Genomic DNA, 20,365 nt, shown 5'->3' on the forward strand with positions numbered 1-20,365 from the left:
TCCATTACAGGGATGTTATAGTTGTGTAACCAGACCGCCTCAGGCCGTGCATTATGAACAGGTGCTCTGTCGTGTTGAAAGACGCAGTCACCATCCCCGAATTGTTCTTCAACAGTGTGAAGCAAGAACGTGCTTAAAACATCAATGTAGGCCTGTGCTGTGGTAGTGCTACGCAAAAGAACAAGGGGTGCAAGCCCCCTTCACGAAAAACACGACCACACCATAACACCACCGCCTCCGAATTTTACTGTTGGCACTACACACGCTGCCAGATGACGTTCACCGGGCATTCGCCATACCCTCACCCTGCCATCAGATCGCAACATTGTGTACCGTCATTCGCCACTCCACACAACGTTTTCCCACTCTTCAATCGTTCAATTTTTATGCTCCTTACACCAAGCGAGGCTTCGTTTTGCATTTACCGGAGTGATGTGTGGCTTATGAGCAGCCGTTCAACCACGAAATCCAAGTTTTCTCACCTTCCGCGTAACTGTCATAGTGCTTGCAGTGGATCCTGATGCAGCGGAATTCCTGTGTGATGGTCTGGATAGATGTCTGCCTATTACACAGCACGGCCCTCTTCAACTGTCGGCGGTCTCTGTCAGTCAACAGACGAGGTCCTCCTGTACGCTTTAATGCTATACGTGTCCCATCAAGTTTCCACTTCAGTATCACAGCGGAAACAGTTGACCATGGGATGTTTAGGAGTGTGGAAATCTCTCGTTCAGACGTGTGACACATGTGACACCCGATCACGTGGTCACGTTATAAGTCCGTGAGTTCCGCGGAGCGCCCCATTCTGCCTTCTCACGATGTCTAATGACTTCTGCGGTCGCTGATATGGAGTACCTGGCAGTGGGAGGCAGCACAATGCACCTTATATGAAAAACGTGTTTTGGGGGCTGTCCGGATACTTTCGATGGCATGTATTAAAGAACTTGCTACCCGAAAAACGTCCGAATTAGAATTCAACGTAGGTTAAAAACTTCGAAGCAATCGGTCAAGAACTTTCGGAAATTAACGATTCTGAACAAACGAACATTTAAATTTTTATAACGTTTCAGGTTTTATTATATATGTACAAGATGAAGCACCAATAGGTATATAATAAGTGAGTATTCGAATACAATGTTGTGTCAAAAGTTCAAACAAATCGTTGAAAAACTGTCGGACATTTGAGATTTTGAAGAAACTAACATTTACGTTTGTACTTAACGCAAAATGTTTCTAATCGCAAATCTCCGAAAGTTTTTGACCGAATGTTTTGAAATTTTGAGTCCACTTTGCACTGGGAAACGAGAATATTTTTTATAGATACATTTTAAATGTATGCTATTCACTCCGTCTTCAAGCCACGAGTGGCCTACCGGGACTTTCCGACCGCCGTGTCATCTTCAGCTGAGTATGTGGATAGGAGGTTCGTGGGGTCAGCACACCGCTCTGCCGGTTGTTATGATGGTATTCTTGACCGAAGCTGCTACTATTCGGTCGGGTAGCTCCTCAATTGGCATCACGAGGCTGAGTGCACCCCGAAAAATGGCAACAGCGCATGACGGCCAGGATGGTCACCCATCCAAGTGCCGACCACGCCCGACAGCGCTTAACTTCGGTGATCTGACGGGAAGCGGTGTATCCACTGCGGCAAGGCCGTTGCCAAATGTATGCTACACATAATTTTTTATAAATGTAACAATAGGAAAAACCTCAAATGTACACGCACACGCACACACACACACACACACACACACACACACACAACGATTGGTCCGATACTTGAATATTGCCCGCCAATTTGGGACTTTTACCAGCTAAGACTGGGAGAGGGAATGAAGATCCTAAAAAGAGAAACATGTTCCGTTATAGGTTCATATAGTGAACGTGAAAGTCTCACCGAGACGCTCAGACATTTCCAATGGCAACGCTGCAAGAGAGGTGTCTACATCACAGTATGGTCTTCTGTTAAAATTCCGAGTACTTGGGTTTCTAGAAGAGTCAACCATTATATTGACTATATTTCTTCCTCCGATAGTTATCTCGCGAAAAGAACACGAAGTTAAAATTAGAGAGATTCGAGTTTGCTCGTAGGCTTACCAGCAATCGTCCTTCCCGCTAACCACACGCGACTGGAATGGCGAAAGGGGGAAGGAACACTGGTACACAAAGTACACATCGTATGGTGGCTTGCGGAGTATCCATGTGCATGTCGTGCTACATAGCTGGATTAATATGGCCGCAGTGGCAATTGCACTAGTTTGACGACTAGCAACTTTTTGCACATCGCTGTAGTACATACAGATCACGTCAGAGGAGTGTCAGGGTCGTCACACCGAGCAGAACAACAATAGGTCACAAATGCATCGTTCAAATGTGTTCAAATGTGTGTGAAATCTTATCGGACTTAACTGCTAAGATCATCAGTCCCTAAGCTTACACACTACTTAAGCTAAATTATCCTAAGGACAAACGTATACACCCATGCCCGAGGGAGGACTCGAATCTCCGCCGGGACCAACCGCACAGTCCATGACTGCAGCGCCCAAGACCGCTCGGCTAATCCCGCAAAAAGCATCGTTGTGGAGCTGCGATAAGAAACGATAGACAGCGCTCCGGAAGTGTATGCATTTACACTTACTTGCCCAAGGCTAATACCTGTAATACTAAAGAGCACAATTACTGATTCAATTAGCTGAAGATAATGAATTCAGCTGAATAGTCACGGCTAGCAAAACTTTAAATTCCCGTCCGTGACGTTATCCACGAATCTTCTGCAAGGTTTGCTGGGAAAAACTTGACTCTTACACCAGCTGCGCTAAAAGTACCACAACGTCATTAATTTGTTAAGAAAATGAGCTGTTTTGCAGAAACAGCAATGCAGCATGGTACTCGTCATGCGGTACTGTGAGGTGCAATGTTATTAATAATGAACTCTAAAAGACACATCGTAATTTTTGCTAATCTACAGAGGGCATGCACTCCGTCTTCAAGCCACAAGTGGCCCATCGGGACCATCAGACCGCCGTGCCATCCTCAGTTGAGGATGCAGATAGAAGGGACGTGTGGTCAGCACACCGCTCTCCCGTTCGTTACGATGGTTTTCTTTGACCGGAGCCGCTACTATTCGGTCGAGTAGCTCCTCAATTGGCATCACGAGGCTGAGTGCACCCCTAAACATGGCAACAGCGCATGGCAGCTGGATGGTCACCCATCCAAGTGCCGGCCAGGCCCGACAGCGCTTAACTTTGGTGATCTCATGGGGAACCGGTGTATCCTCTGCAGCAAGGGCGTTGCCATACAGAGGGCATGAATGAACATTATTTCAGCATGTACAGTAGGTAGGTAAATGTGAACTAAAGCAACGGTCAAAGAAACAGGGACCATGTTTTGAAACACTCTTTCTCTTTCTTAATTAACAGTTTTCACAGCTAATTATCGAAATTGCTGCTTCTAACTTCGCTGCAAAGCTGATCTGCCTCAGAATATTTCAGAAGCAGCTTAATCGGAGGCAGCTGCACTGCTAGGCACACACAAACACGTTAATATATTCTTTTACTGGACAACCTTCTACACCGCCGTTGCTGATTTGCTGACGTTTTGTAGCCATAACTCAACAACGACGTATTTCTGACCTATGGTTATCTGGAATCTTCTGTATGATTCCACATCGTCCATCCTGCTGTGAACTTATTATCCTTGAATGGCTGAAAATGGTCTCCAAGTAGCTGGATATAACCTCTTCCAGTCAGTGATCGTTACAGTTGGACCAGAGAACCCAGTCCATCTACGCAAACACACCCTACACCATTATGGAGCCACCACCAGATTGCTCAGTGCCTTGTTGACAACTTGGTCCCATGGCTTGGTGGGGTCTGCGCCACACACGAACCCTACCATCAACTCTTCCCAACTGGAATCGGGACTCATCTCACCAGGCCACGGTTTTCCAGTCGTCTTGAGTCCAACCAATATGGCCCGCGATCCCAGGAGAATCACTGCAGGTGGTGACGTGCTGCCAGCAGAGTCACTCGCACCGGTAGTCTGCTGTCATAACCCTTTATCGCCATACTTCTCCGCAGTGTCCTAACGGATACGTTCGTCGTACGTCCCACATTATTACGGTTATATCACGCTGTGTTGCTTGTCTGTTAGCACTGACAACTATAGGCAAACGTTGCTGCTCTCGGTCGTTAAGTGAAGGTCGTCAGCCATCCACTGCGTCAACTGTGGTGAGAGGTTGTACCTGAAAGTTGTTATCCTCAGCACACTCTTAAGGGGAGCTGGAGGTGCCTATGCTGCCCATGTTAAAATCACTAAGTTTGAGGAACATTTATGAATCAACTACCAAATAGAAAAATTTGAATTTTTTTTACATATGGAGTGGTTTAGTATTGCAGTTATGACAAAGGGATTTTGGAGTATCTTTTCTAGTTTCCTTCCAATTACTTTTTTTATTAATGACCCAAATTTTTTTTACAAATAATTGCTTTATAATTAAACTGAAATGAAACTACTGAACATATTGCCAAATGGTTGTGTTACAATGTAAGTTTGACCACTAGGAGTGCTGTATAAAAATTTCATCTTTCCAGCTTGAGTGGATTTTGAGAAAATGTTCCTTATATTCGAAAAATTCTAATTTATGGGAAATGGCTACCAAAGTTTCTCAATACATTCCTGCACTATAGGATGGATTATCAGGGTCTTCTTCTTCATCCTCCAAAAGCTTCCTCTTCTGTCTTCTTTTCTGGCCTGTTGTTCCATCATACTTCATATGCCTTTCTCTTCTTTCTGCTCCTCTTATCCTTTCTCTGTCAATATTTCTTAGTGCTCGTACAGTGTTCACCCCATCTGTAAATCCTAATGCCTTCAGAACTTCACACTTCACACTGTTCCCTTGGTTGTATGTTGCTATTGCATCATAAATGCCAAAGCGCAGTGTTTTTATGCTTACAAACACCCTTTTAGGAATCACTTTCCAAATCAAATTGTTTACGCTCTCATTAGGTTTCTCCGTCTTTCTGTGTAGACATTTGTGTAACAATTATGGCTGTGCTAAGTCATGAAAAATTGGTTTTATTGCATTTATCACAGCTGATGGCAAACCATGTTTGTGATCATAGTCCTTTTTTGCATTATATTTGCACCAGGAATCTTTTGGGCACAGGCTGTGTTGAGGGTATTCATTGGAAGAGGCTGTATGAAGGAACAATGCCCACACTGCTTTTCGCATGTCACTAACATTACTAGTATTTTGCCTTATAGCATACCCATAGTATCTCTGTAGACGTTCCATCACCTCATCAGTAAGCCTGCCTCTCCCTCCTATTGTCTTTCCGTCACTGAGCTTACTTGAACCCAAAGTTTGTTTGAGCCTTCAAAGCCGTACACCCATACGCTTTTGCACATGCCCAATGCATTCCAACTTTTCAACTACAAATTCATTTCCATATGGTTTCAGTTCCTCTATAGTCTTGAAACCTTAGGAGTCACCATCCCCAAGGTAGTATTTGCTAGAAGATGTCACATGCCCAATGCATTCCAACTTTTCAACTACAAATTCATTTCCATATGGTTTCAGTTCCTCTATAGTCTTGAAACCTTAGGAGTCACCATCCCCAAGGTAGTATTTGCTAGAAGATGTCACAGGGCTATGGCCGGCCATGTGTTGCTTAGCGGAAGAACGCACTGTTTCAGTAATTGTAGTATCGCAACTTGGTATTAGAGTTAATTTTCTTTTCCGTACGTTCTTCCTCTTCTTATATACACGGTTGCTAAAACGTGGCATCGTAACCAGAACAACGCTTTACACAAGAAGTATAATACTACCATCAACAGGCGCAACACTGAACTAATTCGAAACGGTAAACAGCAAAGAGACGATGTTCCGCGCTCTTAGCGCTTCATTTGTCACAGAAAACAATGTAGCCAACCCTTGCATACTCGCTGTATGCGTAACATAAGGCGCTGTATGCGTAACAGGCCGAGAAAATCCCAAGCAGTTCGCCAGGAAGTCACGAGAGGGTGATAGATGCATACAGCGGCCGCCCATTTCCTCTGCAGGCGTGGGGGAAAATGGTAATAACTCCACTTCTAGGGCGAGTAGAACAATAATTCAAAGTTTACATTAAAGAGGAATGTTCCAATTAATTTTCGGTAGCAAAAAAAAAAATCGTAATATTTTGGGTTTGACCACCTCCGGCTCCCCTTAACACTATGGATTTCTGAATATCGAAATCCCCAACGATTTCCGAAATGCTTGTGCCCCCACTATATCTTTCTGTATGAAATTTATCCCAACTTTATCTCCCTCACTATAAAAAGTCGACGTATTACCAAAACCATGTACCCACAAACTCTTATACAACTCAAATTCGTATGCTAACCTTTGACTAAACGGAATCTTATTTGAACTGATTTGTAATTGGTCTGAATACAAGTTGTCTTTGTATTAAATGCGCAATTGAAGTAAAACAATTATCTGGTCCTAATCAAAATCTCCACTTACCTCGCTTCTTACAACATTGTTGCCGATTTCTCGAAAGCACAACAGCAAGCAGGCAATGGCTAAGCTAGATTTCTATTTATCAATAAAATTTCCAAGCTATATTAAAACTGTTGCATGCCACATGATGCAATGTGGTAATGCATGAAGATAAACCTTATATAAACAGTGGGATGGGGAGAGTAAAATTCCTATGAAATGATATTCCAAGACAACGATTTTGGAATGAAATATGTATTCAAAAGAAGAAAGTAAAGTTTCACGTGATCTTCACACGTAACATTGGTCTTACTAATACTATGTTTAATAAAGTGAACAATGATTTTAAAAGGATACAGTGTTAACAGAGAATTTCTGTGAAAATCGAATAGCTTAATCATTTGATTCAGGGAAGTATAGTGGTCCTTCTTTCAGCTCTGAGCAAGTTAACTAGCTGACAATAATCATTCCCAACTGCATAGTAGTGCAGTCTTATCTCAGACTTATTCTCTTCAAAAATAATATTATTAAAAATTTATAGTCTTTTCGCCTTTCGATATGTACATCATATTCATCCCTGCTGTTGTTTACAATAAATCTTTCTTCGTCTAACAGATACAATCACAAGTCAACACAACTCTATCGCAACTTACTTTCTCTGTCGTACACATCGACAGCATACAAAAATCAAAATGACATGGTCACCTTACAAATCGAATGTCCCATACGTCTAGCTCTAACTACCATTTCGCCTTCAAAGTCTGTTAACCCCCATCGTGCGGCCATAATAAAATCGGAAACCTTTTCATATGAGTCACTTGAGTCCAAACGATAACTCCACCAGTACAGTGCCCTTTCATACCTAGTGTACGCTATACTACGGCCAGCCGGCCATTTGCATATGTGCACATTGCTATCCCTTTAATTTTTTTCACCTCAGTGTACATTAAAGCTGTGCAGCACTGTTTACAAGAAAGATTTATGTATGATGTATTACAAGCTAAAAGATATTTTTCATCTCACTGTCTTCCACCGGAGCCAGTCTGAGCTGCTAAGTGTGGTACATCGTCTGTGTAGTTACGTATTTCTACACATCGAGAAGCTTTAAAAAAATTTGTTGATGCAACTCTCTATGCTACTCTATGCTGTGCAAGCTTCTTCATCTCCCAGTACCTACTGTAAGCTGCATCCTTCCAATTCTGCTTACTGTATTGATCTCTTGGTCCCCTTCTGTGATTTCTACCCCTCCACACTTCCCTTCAATACTAAATTGGTGATCCACTGATGTTTCAGAATATGTCCTATCAACCGATCCCTTCTTTTGCTCAAGCTTTTGAAAGGGTCCTGTAGGCCCCTTTCATTATCATTTTATTTGCAGAACTCTCTGGCATGCGTCAGTGTTTTAAGGAATAAATAATTTTGCCGCCAATCTTATCCTGTGTACCAGTGTTACGTCTCTATTACCTACGCCATTTATCTTGTAACATCCTTGTTAGCCCATCCATAGCATTTCCATGTGCACAGGTCCAATAATTATTGTTCCCTTTTTATTTAAAACAAATTCTTTAGAATAGATGTTGTTTTCAGGAGTGCTGCTGCAAGCTGCTCTTACGCAAAGTGTTCACGCATTATTTACTTTATTTTAATATTTGATTCACATGAATAATGCCTGGACGAAACTAGTAATTACATCCCATTCTTTACGAGTGATAGTACAATGATTGTTCTCTTATGAATCTTTTTCTTATGATTAAATTAATTTTCGGACTCAGGCGAACCCTTTATTTGTCGTGTGGCTAGAGTTGGTGGCGACCCAATCTTTTACGTTGATTTCAATGTCAGATAGCATTTTCTTATTAAAAGTGAGCTTCACGCAACTTACACATAACGCCAATTTTTTCCGCAACTTACACATAGTGACCATGACGCAAGCTAACTTACACTGTGACATAAATTTCTTGTCTTCCCAACTCTGTTCAGTATCGCCTCATTAGTTACGTGATCGATCCATCTAATCTTCAGCATTCTTATATAGTACCACATTTCAAAAGCTTCAGTTTTCTTCTTGTGTAAACTGTTTATCGTCCGTGTTTCACTTCCAAGGATGGCTACTCTCCCGGCAAGTACCTTAAGGAAAGATTTGCTGACACTTACATCTACATTTTAGGTTAAAGAATAATGTGGAAAAATCGCATATTTAAGCAATGTGTCCCAAACGGTGTAAGAGGTGACAATTATTCACAAGTGAGGCGTTTTTAGACCTCTGGAAGTGAGCATAGTTTGTAGTGGGTGTGATGTAAACAGCACGAACCGTGTGACTGCCGAGTTGCTGGCTGGCGTGTGGTGCGTGGGTGACAACCGGGTTGCCCAACGGACTCGTAGCTGCGAATTACGTAGCATCTGCCTCGCGTTATGAGGGGCTTAGCCAACTGCGGGCTGCCTCGCACCACGGCCGCGGCGTGTCCCAACGGACGCTGACGTAACGCCGGTGACCTCAGCTGCTTCGTGTCCAAAAAGAGGAGATGTGCCGAAATACGTGCCAAATCTGCAATTAAATGAAGCAACTAATGCCGCCTTCGCCGAAATTCGAAGGAAATATTTCGTCTGCCGCGGTGCTTTCCGAATACTGCTGAGAACAGTTACGAAAAGCTCTTCTAGGGTGTCTGGAATAATATTACTCCTGGTCGGCTTTTTACTATGGTCGCAATTACCCAGTCTTCCTCTTTTAACCCTGCCAATTCGTTTGAGTCAATAATATTTTTTCTTATTTATAAAATGAGACTATGTCTGTAATTGCACAAGGACTGTTTCTTCAAAAATGGTTCAAATGGCTCTGATCACTATGGGACTTAACATCTGAGGTCATCAGTCCCCTAGAACTTAGAACTTTTTAAACCTAACTAACCTAAGGATAGCACACACATCCACGCCCGAGGCAGGATTCCAACATGCGACCGTAGTGGTCGCGCTGCTCCAGACTGAAGCGCCTAGAACCACTCGGCCAACGCGGCCGGCGAACTGTTTGTGCCTCAAAATGTTTCTGCTTGTTTCAATAGTTCCGCAGTAGCAATAACAAATAGCCATAATTGTTACATGTTCAGTAGGATCCAAAAAGAAATGCACTGACGGAAAAAAACGCTATACCAAGAAGGAGTTGTGCGACGTAAACTAAAGTTTATAGGTGTGTTTCTACATCTGAAAGATCGTGTCTGATCAAATTACGCACCAGTCGCATAAAAGTGACGCTAATAGTAAGATTATGAAGATGTAAATAAGGTTTGTTTTAAATAGGCGTTGTAACGGTCATGAGCGTTACTTATCTTTCAGACTGGACGTCGTGAGCTGATGTCAGTCATTAATGGCTTTAAGGCGAGAAACAAGTCACTGAGTTTGAGTGAGGTCATGTAACAGGACTGTGAGATGCTGGATGTTCCTTCTGCGACACTACAGAAAGACGTCTCCGAAATATAGCTGCTGCTGTACATGATTGCTGGCAGCGGTGGAAGGCCGCAAGAAGACCGGGCTGCGGACGGTCAAGTGGGACCACCGAGAGGAAAGACCATCGTGTTCAGCTGGTGGCTCTGCCTCATCGTACTGCATCTGCAGCAGAATTTTGATCAGCAGTTGGTACCACAGTGACACAACTAACTGTTATCAGTAGGTTTGTAACTAACTTGTTTCTACGGGTTATTACGTTATTATTGGGAATGGAAATGCTTATTGATTGTGAAATTGACGTGAGAAGATTAGGGTCGTCACCGATTCTAACCATACAACTAATTAAAGGTTTGGCCGAATCGGAAAATAAATTAATTTGATCACAGACCAAAACTCATAAAAATGCATACGTTGTGATGTCGCTCATAGGGGATGCGATTTAATTAATAGTATTGCCCGTTGTAACGGAACATATTAAAGGCTTTACTGTACCGAAGTATGCAATACCCTCCAAATTCAACCAGTTTAACGGGTATTTATGATTATAGAAAAGTTATTGTGTATGTTAACAATGATTGCGTAACATGTCTCCATAAACAGTCAACCCATTAAATTATACTGAATAACTAACCCACACAAAAGTTAATATCACTTGATCACTGATACAGCAAATGTCATCATGTAAAAACACTGAGTTCATCTTAAATAATTAATATGAAGTACGAAAAATAGTGTACAACTTAGGTATTTTGGATCTCCTTAAATAAAATTCACCCAGTGAAACCTATTTGTTCACTAGGAGCGGTTTCACTTAGTATTCACGAAATCAATCCTGTTTTAGACGAAAACCAATGTATTTCTTAATAATTCATGTTAATTACTTATTTATGCAAATTAGAGAAGTCAATTGACAAACTTCTAAAAAACGGACTTTTTGTAACAAAGAATTATTCTGTCAAGTCAACAAATCTGTCTGTCATTTTAATAACATGTTAAATTATCTCACTCGATGCAAATTAATAACTTTTCTGCACAAATTATGATAACAGATGTACATGTGATTTGTAAACTATATCTCTTTTTAGTAGTTCTTTGACAATGTTATAAATATGAGCAGCAAGAAGGGTCGAAAGGCAGTCGGAATGTCACTTTGGTACAGTGTGTTAGTGTGTTATTGTTTGAGGTGGATAAACAATGCAACGAACATGTAAAGGAAGTTGTGTTGTGTCATAGTCTTTGGTGGACAGTGGAATTAAGATGGCCACCAGAGAAATAAATATTTGAAGTTTAAATATTTGTTGGTTTCGTTCAGCCTTTATCATCAAAAGCACATAAAACAAAACACGGGACCTCATGTTTTTAACCCTAGACAACAAGATTTAGAGCCAGCATCAACATCGAGACACAGCAGCGATCCAGCAAGCAGCTGTGATTACTACAATGCATTGTAATGGCGCCAACCTAACATCAAGTGCTAACAAGCTCCGTAAGTGGGAGTGGAATAGTGCGATTATAGCAATTAGCAATATCTACGACCAGGCGACCATTACAAAAGTGGGGGCTCGTCCGGGATCTTTAAGTGCATCGATGATAATAGTGCAGCGATAAATTTCGTAAGTGCTTAGCACTCCACAAAAAAAAAAAGTTTATTTGTGCAGTGTGGCAACAGTGAAAATATGTCAAAATTAATTAAATAAATAAAGTGTGTTTGTGCGACTACCAAAAACCATCATCACACCGCTCGGAAGATTAACGTCTGGATTATGTCAACAGAAGTCATCAATCAAGACCTCAGCTTCAATAAAACCGATTCGAAGTGAAGAAACCAACAGGAACACTGATCACGACATCATAGCATAAAGCCAGGTATTTTGTTGTTGTTGTCATTTAAAATAATTAATAGTTAACATGTCTCTACCTGAGAGTGATGAGATCGTAGGAAATGTAAAGATTGAACCAGGGGATGGTGAACAATTAAACTTAACAGAGTGGCTAGCAGGGTTTGCAACTCAAATAAGCTCGCAACTTAAACAATCCAGTGAAGAAATAAGTGTGAAACTGAAAGAAAACACAGATAGACTGGATAAGTTAAGTTTCAATTTTGATGTATTAAGTACTCATCTCAATGAGAAGTGTGAGGAAATTAAAACTACCCTCAGTAAGGACACTAGAAAACAGTTGATACACTTCAGAAAAGAATTTCAAGTTAAAGTTGAAAGTTTAAATGAAAACATACAAGCTAACACAGACAGCATTGCTGTCATCTACAACAGAGTAGATACTGAAGTTGAAAGATTAGATCAGAGAATAGACAAAACTTCAGAAAACCTTAAACAAGAATACAACCTGTATACCACTAATGTAGATACAAAAGTAGAAAATATGCACACTAAATGTACACAATTGGAGGACGCATTAATGTCCAAACAAACGATTTACAATCAAAATACAATGTATGGGCACATCCAAGTGAAATGCTTTCCTGGTGAAAATCTGCACCCTATTGACTTTATTCACCAATGTAAGGATATGTTTGTGGTAGGAATGGCAGATAACATAAAAATTAAGTTAGCAAAACGGTTTCTAGAAGGGGAGGCCCTATCCTGGGCAAATGAGAATAATGATTCTTGGAATACTTTTGAAGAGTTTGAAGCTAAATTTATTTGCAAATTTTGGTCACAATCCATACAAGCCAGATTAAAGTCAGAATTTCTAAATGGACCAGTGTATAGAGGGAAAGTAGGGGGAATGCAAAAATTTTGCAGAGATCAATTGAAAAAGCTTGCTCACTTGAATAACTCTTTTGATATTATGACACAAATTGATGTTTTAAAAAGAAGGTTACCAGAGAGACTGCAGTGGGAATTGGTCCATGGACAGGCGATTCAATGGAAGAGTTCCTGAAATTTGTAGATAGATTAGATAGGGCCTTGGAAAGAGAAAATAACCAAAGTTTTGGCTCTGGCAACAACCAGTTTGGGGGGTGGAACAGGAATGTAAATAGAGATTATTACGGGAGGAGAGACTTTGAAAATTCTGGAAATAATGCTCCAAATAGGGGAGATAGGAGATATGAAAATGATTTCAGAAACAATACACAGGAGGGAGGATGGAGGAGAGATAACAGGAATGATAGAAGTAGGTATTGGGGAAGAGAACAAGATAGAAGGGGGTTTGCTGAAACTAGTGAACAAAACGACAACTACAAACGGACAGACCGAGGGAACCAGCCGGGAAACGGTGGACAGTCCCACTAGATGTCCGTAGTTTTGGGGCTAGACAATATTATGATAGGACAACACATAACCGAAACTGGAAAAGGAGAGAATACAATGTAAAGAGTAAGTACCATGAAAACACTGATGTTGTTAGAATGAATAAATTAGAATTTAATAAAAGGTTTTGGGATACTATGAGTAAAAGTGATACAGTTAATAAAGACAGTGTTCAAGCACAGGTAGTTAGTGAAAGTGCAGAAGTTGAAGGTATTGCAGAGTTCCATAGTTGGGCTGAAAAAGATACTGGTGTTAATATCAAGTCAGACACACCACAAATAGAATCTATTTTGGGGGTTTATGTGATAAGAAGGGGGATGACGAAGTGTTTAATGGAGCCAAAGACTCAATTGCTGAGATTCAAATACATAGGGGGGAAACTGAAGATGGGGTTGTTGCGGAGGAGGAGGAAGAAGTAATAGAGGGACATTTAAATAATGATCCTAAATCAAGTGATGTTGTTGATGAGAGTGTGGAGGAAGAAATAAAAGTATTTGTAGAATTGAAAAGTGATGATGAGGTAAAGGTAAGTGATGTGACAAACATGGGTAATAATGAGGTTTATGTAAGTGAAATGCAGACTAGGGAATGTGTATCTGAGGACAAGCTATTGCCTATTGGGAACTATGAAACACTAATCTATGAGAATGGTAATAATAATAATATCAAAGAAAATATAAATGGATGGAATGTAAATGTGTGTTTTCAAGAGAAAGGGGAAAAGTTTTTAGAAGTTTTGTGGAACAACTATGGAAACTGTATAAACAAAGATGCCTTTTGGAAAGAATTAGCAAAGGTAAGTGCAACCTTGTATCCTACATGGTGGACAAGAATCCGTAGTGGACTTTATAAAAAAAGGGGGGGGGGGGGGGAAACAGTAGTTTAAGTGACAACACAGTGTTAAAAGGAACAGATGAAAATAAAGGTTTATGTTTAATTCTCAATGCTTTGCAAACAGAGAGGGGTGTGTCTAAGTGTAGGAAAGAGACATTAGACTTAGGAACTAAAGAAATTGAAAATGATCTATTGTTTGAAAATACTGAAATAGACAAAGATGTTGAGCTAGGTTGTCCATATGTTAAAGTAAACATTGACCTTTGTCCATTTGAAATAAAAGAAAGCCCACATCCTAATGCGTATAGACTTATCTTTCCCAGATCAAGAAGGTTATTTGGATTAAGAAACATCACTGAATTGAAACCATATAAACATGATTCAGCACATTTCCCTGTTTGAATACAGTTACTTACCCATTTTCCATAAAGCATGTTATCAGCAAAGTTTTTACTGGGTGTGTCTAATAGCAACTACCACTCATCCTACAGACCCTGGAGAAGTTCCAGATCTCTGAGAGAATGTTTTTATATTTATATTGTCACTATTGAATATTAAATTTTGAGACATCTTCTTTACTTGCAATGGGCAAGAAGGTGACAAACATTTATTACTTTCCTTTTGTATTGTTGAATATGGGACATACTTGCACCAAATAAAAGACAATGAAAAAATTGTTGTGCAAGACCCAGCATTTTGTGACTATTGTGTTCTTAGGCATAAGATTTGTGTACAATTTTCTACAGTTAATCAGATATTCACCAAGTTTGATATTTGTGTTATGTTGTGACCAATTTAAGTGTCCAATTTTAGTATTAATATGTTCTTGTACTGTCTTGACTATGCGTCTCAATGGGAGACAAGTTTTTTAAATATTTCCTTTTTTTGCAAGTGCATATTATATTCATACATGTGACTTCTCTAGTGTTTGTGTTTATATATCATGTCCATACTTATATTTATGTTCTCTGTTTTCATTTCTTTTATGTGGCTCAAAAAGAGCAGACAGTTGCAATATTTTCCTATGGACATATGACCTGTCCATCTATGTAATATATTTATGTTCCTTCTATTATCTTGATTAATCTGTGACTCAATGAGAACTGACTTTGAAATAATTTACATATATTTTTGATATATCTTAAAATCGCATGTGATATATTTGTGTCTGTTTTTAATCATTTTCCATGTGGCTCACTGGGAGCAAAGATTAACATTTTTTTTTACTTTCATATATTACTAATTATTTTTATTATGCTGTCATACTGAATGACATAACACAAAGTGCATTTGGAAACAACACAACTAAAATGTTTGCGGGAAAAAGTCATTTTGGAACGGTGTAACGGTCATTGCATACATTCACATTATGCATAGTAAAACAAAAAAAAATTTTCATTAAAGTAGTACTTTTCCAAATTTTAACCATTTGACACATTTGTCCTAGTTGGCTAATATCATGAACATTCTGTAAATGATATTACCCGAGGGGGGTATTGTAACGGAACATATTAAAGGCTTTACTGTACCGAAGTATGTGATACCCTCCAAATTCAACCAGTTTAACGGGTATTTATGATTATAGAAAAGTTATTGTGTATGTTAACAATGATTGCGTAACATGTCTCCATAAACAGTCAACCCATTAAATTATACTGAATAACTAACCCACACAAAAGTTAATATCACTTGATCACTGATACAGCAAATGTCATCATGTAAAAACACTGAGTTCATCTTAAATAATTAATATGAAGTACGAAAAATAGTGTACAACTTAGGTATTTTGGATCTCCTTAAATAAAATTCACCCAGTGAAACCTATTTGTTCACTAGGAGCGGTTTCACTTAGTATTCACGAAATCAATCCTGTTTTAGACGAAAACCAATGTATTTCTTAATAATTCATGTTAATTACTTATTTATGCAAATTAGAGAAGTCAATTGACAAACTTCTAAAAAACGGACTTTTTGTAACAAAGAATTATTCTGTCAAGTCAACAAATCTGTCTGTCATTTTAATAACATGTTAAATTATCTCACTCGATGCAAATTAATAACTTTTCTGCACAAATTATTATAACAGATGTACATGTGACTTGTAAACTATATCTCTTTTTAGTAGTTCTTTGACAATGTTATACATACGAGCAGCAAGTAGGGTCGAAAGGCAGTCGGAATGTCACTTTGGTACAGTGTGTTAGAGTGTTATTGTTTGAGGTGGATAAACAATGCAACGAACATGTAAAGGAAGTTGTGTTGTGTCATAGTCTTTGGTGGACAGTGGAATTAAGATGGCCACCAGAGAAATAAATATTTGAAGTTTACATATTTGTTGATTTCGTTCAGCCTTTATCATCAAAAGCACATAAAACAAAACACGGGACCTCATGTTTTTAACCCTAGACAGCCAGATTTAGAGCCAGCATCAACATCGAGACACAGCAGCGATCCAGCAAGCAGCTGTGATTACTACAATGCATTGTAATGGCGCCAACCTAACATCAAGTGCTAACAAGCTCCGTAAGTGGGAGTGGAATGGTGAGATTATAGCAATTAGCAATATCTACGACCAGGCGACCATTACACCGTGCACTGTTCACGCGAATCAAACATTTAAAATAAAATAGAGCATGCATGAACACTGTGCAGAAGATCAGCTCCCAGCAACACACCTGAGAATAAGACTTAATCTAAAGCATTTGTTTTAAAATAAAAGGGGAAACTAATTACTGGACCTGTGCGTAAGGAAACGCGTTGGATGTGCTAACGGGAAAGCTATGAGGTGAGTGGCTTAGGTGCAAAAACGTAACCTCGAAATACAAGAGAAAATTGTGGATAAAATCATTTCTTCCTAAGATATGGATGCGAGGCATGTACACAATTCCTGATAACATTAATTCCTAAAACATTAAAGAAAAGCATCAATACATTCACAGTTATAATCTACACATAAAATCATTGGTGTGAATCATTCATACAACTGCTGTTGCCTGATAACTCGTGAAACAGTACACGTTTCGCAGTACACCCGCGTGCCCACGTGATTTGTGGGGACGCAATTTCTAAGTATCGTGGCCAAGTTGCAACAATATCACATCACGCAATAATGAACTGTTAACATTCTTTAAATCAAACATGAGATCGGACAGTTAGTGATGCCGGTAGCCCAACAAACTATAATGTTCAACCAAGTGGATGGCTCCCCACGGACGAAAGATACATAAAGCAAGGATATCTTACGAGAAGGTGAAGCTATTTAGAAAAATAAAAGCTTATACAGGCACAGCTGAAGGCAAACAGACATTCATAGAGGAGCGAGTGCTCACTTCTTATCGACACCTTTGTGTGGCGCTCTTCCGGCGGATCCAAGTCTGCTATAGAAATTTACTAAAGGAAAAATCTGCCAAAGTTTTGCATTCACTGCTGCGACAAGGCAAAGCAATCTTTCAGGGTTGAAAAGCGAGACCAAAAGCTAACAGCTCTCCTCTCGCCAAGTAACAATGCGCCACGCGGTCAGCCTAAATCACCCTTCTCCGACTGGAGCACAGCTGTGGACGCTTCCCGTACCGGCGGCAGACTGCCTCCCCTTTTCTTCTCCAGCCTCTTCCACGCTCCGCGTGGCTCGGAAAACCCAAAGATGACATTTCCGCCACCAACCTAACACAGGTGGATTACTCACAAGTAGCGCAGACCTCTTTGCCTTCTTGACCACTACGAGAGTTGGCTATTCTGTACAACTGCTGCTGAATCTGTACGACTATGGCAGACTTTCTGCAGCAGACTACGCCACCGTCTAGCAACGTGACACGCAATCACATTGATTCAATCACACCACTATGAGAGTTACGAGAAAAGATAAACAAGGAAAAGAAAGAGAAATGCTAGTGACTATGAGCTACCGGACTAATGACAGGTGGCTACAGGACCCTTTCAGGTTACTTCAGGGACAGCTCCAAGATAGATGAACTACAGCGTGCATTCCAATACCCCAAAGCACCGCCGTTTGCGACTTTAGTGGATTCAAGCGAGAGCTTATTGAAGGGCAGGGTGGGAGTCTGTTATGTTTCTGATGAAAGCTGGTTCTAACTAGGCGCCAGTGATGGCCGCGTGTTGGTTAGGAGGAAGCCAGTTGAGGACCTGCAACCATTCTGTCTGCGTGCTAGACACACTGGACCTAGTTTTGGAGTTATGGTCTGGGATGCGATTTCGAGTGGCATCAGGAGCATTCTCGTGGTTATCCCACACACCATGACAGCAAATTGGTAAGTTAGTCTAGACCTGTTGTGCTGTCATTGGCTCTGAGCACTATGGGACTTAACTGCTGAGGTCATGAGTCCCGTAGAACTTAGAACTACTTAAACCTAACTAAGCTGAGGACATCACACACATCCATGCCCGAGGCAGGATTCGAACCTGCGACCGTAGCGGTCGCGCGGTTCCAGACTGTAGCGCCTAGAAACGCTCGACCACTCCGGCCGACTGTGCTGTCATTCATGAACAGCATTCCAGGAGGTGTTTTCGAACACGGTAGCGCTGTTGCAACCCAACATGCTCGTCAACATGTTACCCTGGCCTACTCCATCATCAGAACTGTCTGCAATCTAGCACATGTGCGACATCAACGGATGACAACTCCAGCGTCATCCATAAAACAGCATTAATTGTCTCTTTATTGACCGACAAAGTACAACACACATGGAACTCTATCCCACAGCTGACATCCGGCACCTATACCAACCAATGCCTGCACGTTCGTATGCTTGCATTCAACATTCCGGGGATTACACTGGTTATTAATGTGCCAGCATTTCACATTTACAATGGCATATCTCGCGCTTACATTAACCTGTGATCTTGCAGTGTTAATCCCTTCAGTGTGTTACTTGTGTAAATGTACTCCCGAAATTTTATTCCTCTACACTAATTATTTTTTGGTGTTCCGATTTCCTTCCGTGACTGTCTTTTTACTGCATGATCTGACAGCATCTTTCCTGCGATTTACTGCTTTGTAACACTTGTACATCTACATCTACATTTATACTCCTCAAGCCACCCAACGGTGTGTGGCGGAGGGCACTTTACGTGCCACTGTCATTACTTCCTTTTCCTGTTCCAGTCGCGTATGGTTCGCGGGAAGAACGACTGCCGGAAAGCCTCCGTGCGCGCTCGATCTCTCTAATTTTACATTTGTATATTGTCAAGGATTTAATTTCATGTAGTGATGCATGTATTGTAATCATCTGGCTTGTTTTCCATTACTGGGAACCCTCATCAGGTCGGATAAAAGCTAACATGGAAGCAATTCAAAGGCGTGCTGCCAAAATTTGTTGCCGGTAGATCCGATCAAGACGCGAAGGTTACAGAAATATTTCGTGAACTCAGCTGGGAATACCTGGAAGGATTTCACGAAACACTGTTGAGAAACTTCAGAGAACAGACATTTGCAGCTGAGTGCAGAACAATTCTACTGTCATTAATGTACATTTCGCTTAATGGCCGCGAAGACAAAATAAGAGAAATTATGGCTCGTACTGAGGCAAATAGACAGTCATTTTGCTCTCGCTCCATTACGAGTAGAATAGGAAAGGGAATGACTAAGAGAAATTATGGCTCGTACTGAGGCAAATAGACAGTCATTTTGCTCTCGCTCCATTACGAGTAGAATAGGAAAGGGAATGACTAGTACTGGTACAGGGAACCCTCCGCCATACTCCATACGGTGGCTTACAGAGTATATATGTAGATGACAATGCATGTATTGTGTTTTAAAAGACTTGAGTGACGGCCCATTTGAAAGAGCTAGCTTAGATGTAGAGCTAGACGAGGTAAGTAACTTCCTGCGTGACACCTCTTTGTTACACTCGTAGGTACACATACCGCGCAAGCTTACCGCGCCTAGGGTCTCGGGTGAGTAATCTCCATTAAGGCCTTCCCTCACAAGTGACTTATCATCGGGTGTCTCTTCTCCCCCCCGTCCCCCCCCCCCATCCACCCCGCTCCATTCTCTCTCGACCCTATTCCCTCGCTCGGTTTCACCCGTATCAGTTTCCTCTACTAACTCTGATACGCACTGTATACAAATCCACTCGCAACTCTTGCGCACATATGGAGCCCCTCGCAGCTTCAACTCCAAGCGGCGGCTGGCGCGCACTGGAACCTCAGAGCGACCCTAATATACCTTTTCTGGATGTGTTAGCTACCTGCCAGCCCTTCTCGAGATTCGATCTATGATATCCCGTTACTGTTGCAACCAAACCAATCGCAGAACGTACCCTCGGAGATAAGGCAAAAATTATGAAGATGCTTCGATAGTAAAGAGCCATTTGTGTGTAAA

At 40.8% G+C, this 20,365-nt stretch overlaps 1 pseudogene; it reads right to left on the reverse strand.

The window, feature by feature from the left end:
- Positions 1-1,540: 1,540 nt before the first annotated feature.
- Positions 1,541-1,658, reverse strand: LOC126163722 (5S ribosomal RNA; annotated as a pseudogene).
- Positions 1,659-20,365: the final 18,707 nt, after the last annotated feature.

This window comes from Schistocerca cancellata, chromosome 2, assembly GCF_023864275.1.
Source record: "Schistocerca cancellata isolate TAMUIC-IGC-003103 chromosome 2, iqSchCanc2.1, whole genome shotgun sequence".
Lineage (NCBI taxonomy): Eukaryota > Metazoa > Arthropoda > Insecta > Orthoptera > Acrididae > Schistocerca > Schistocerca cancellata.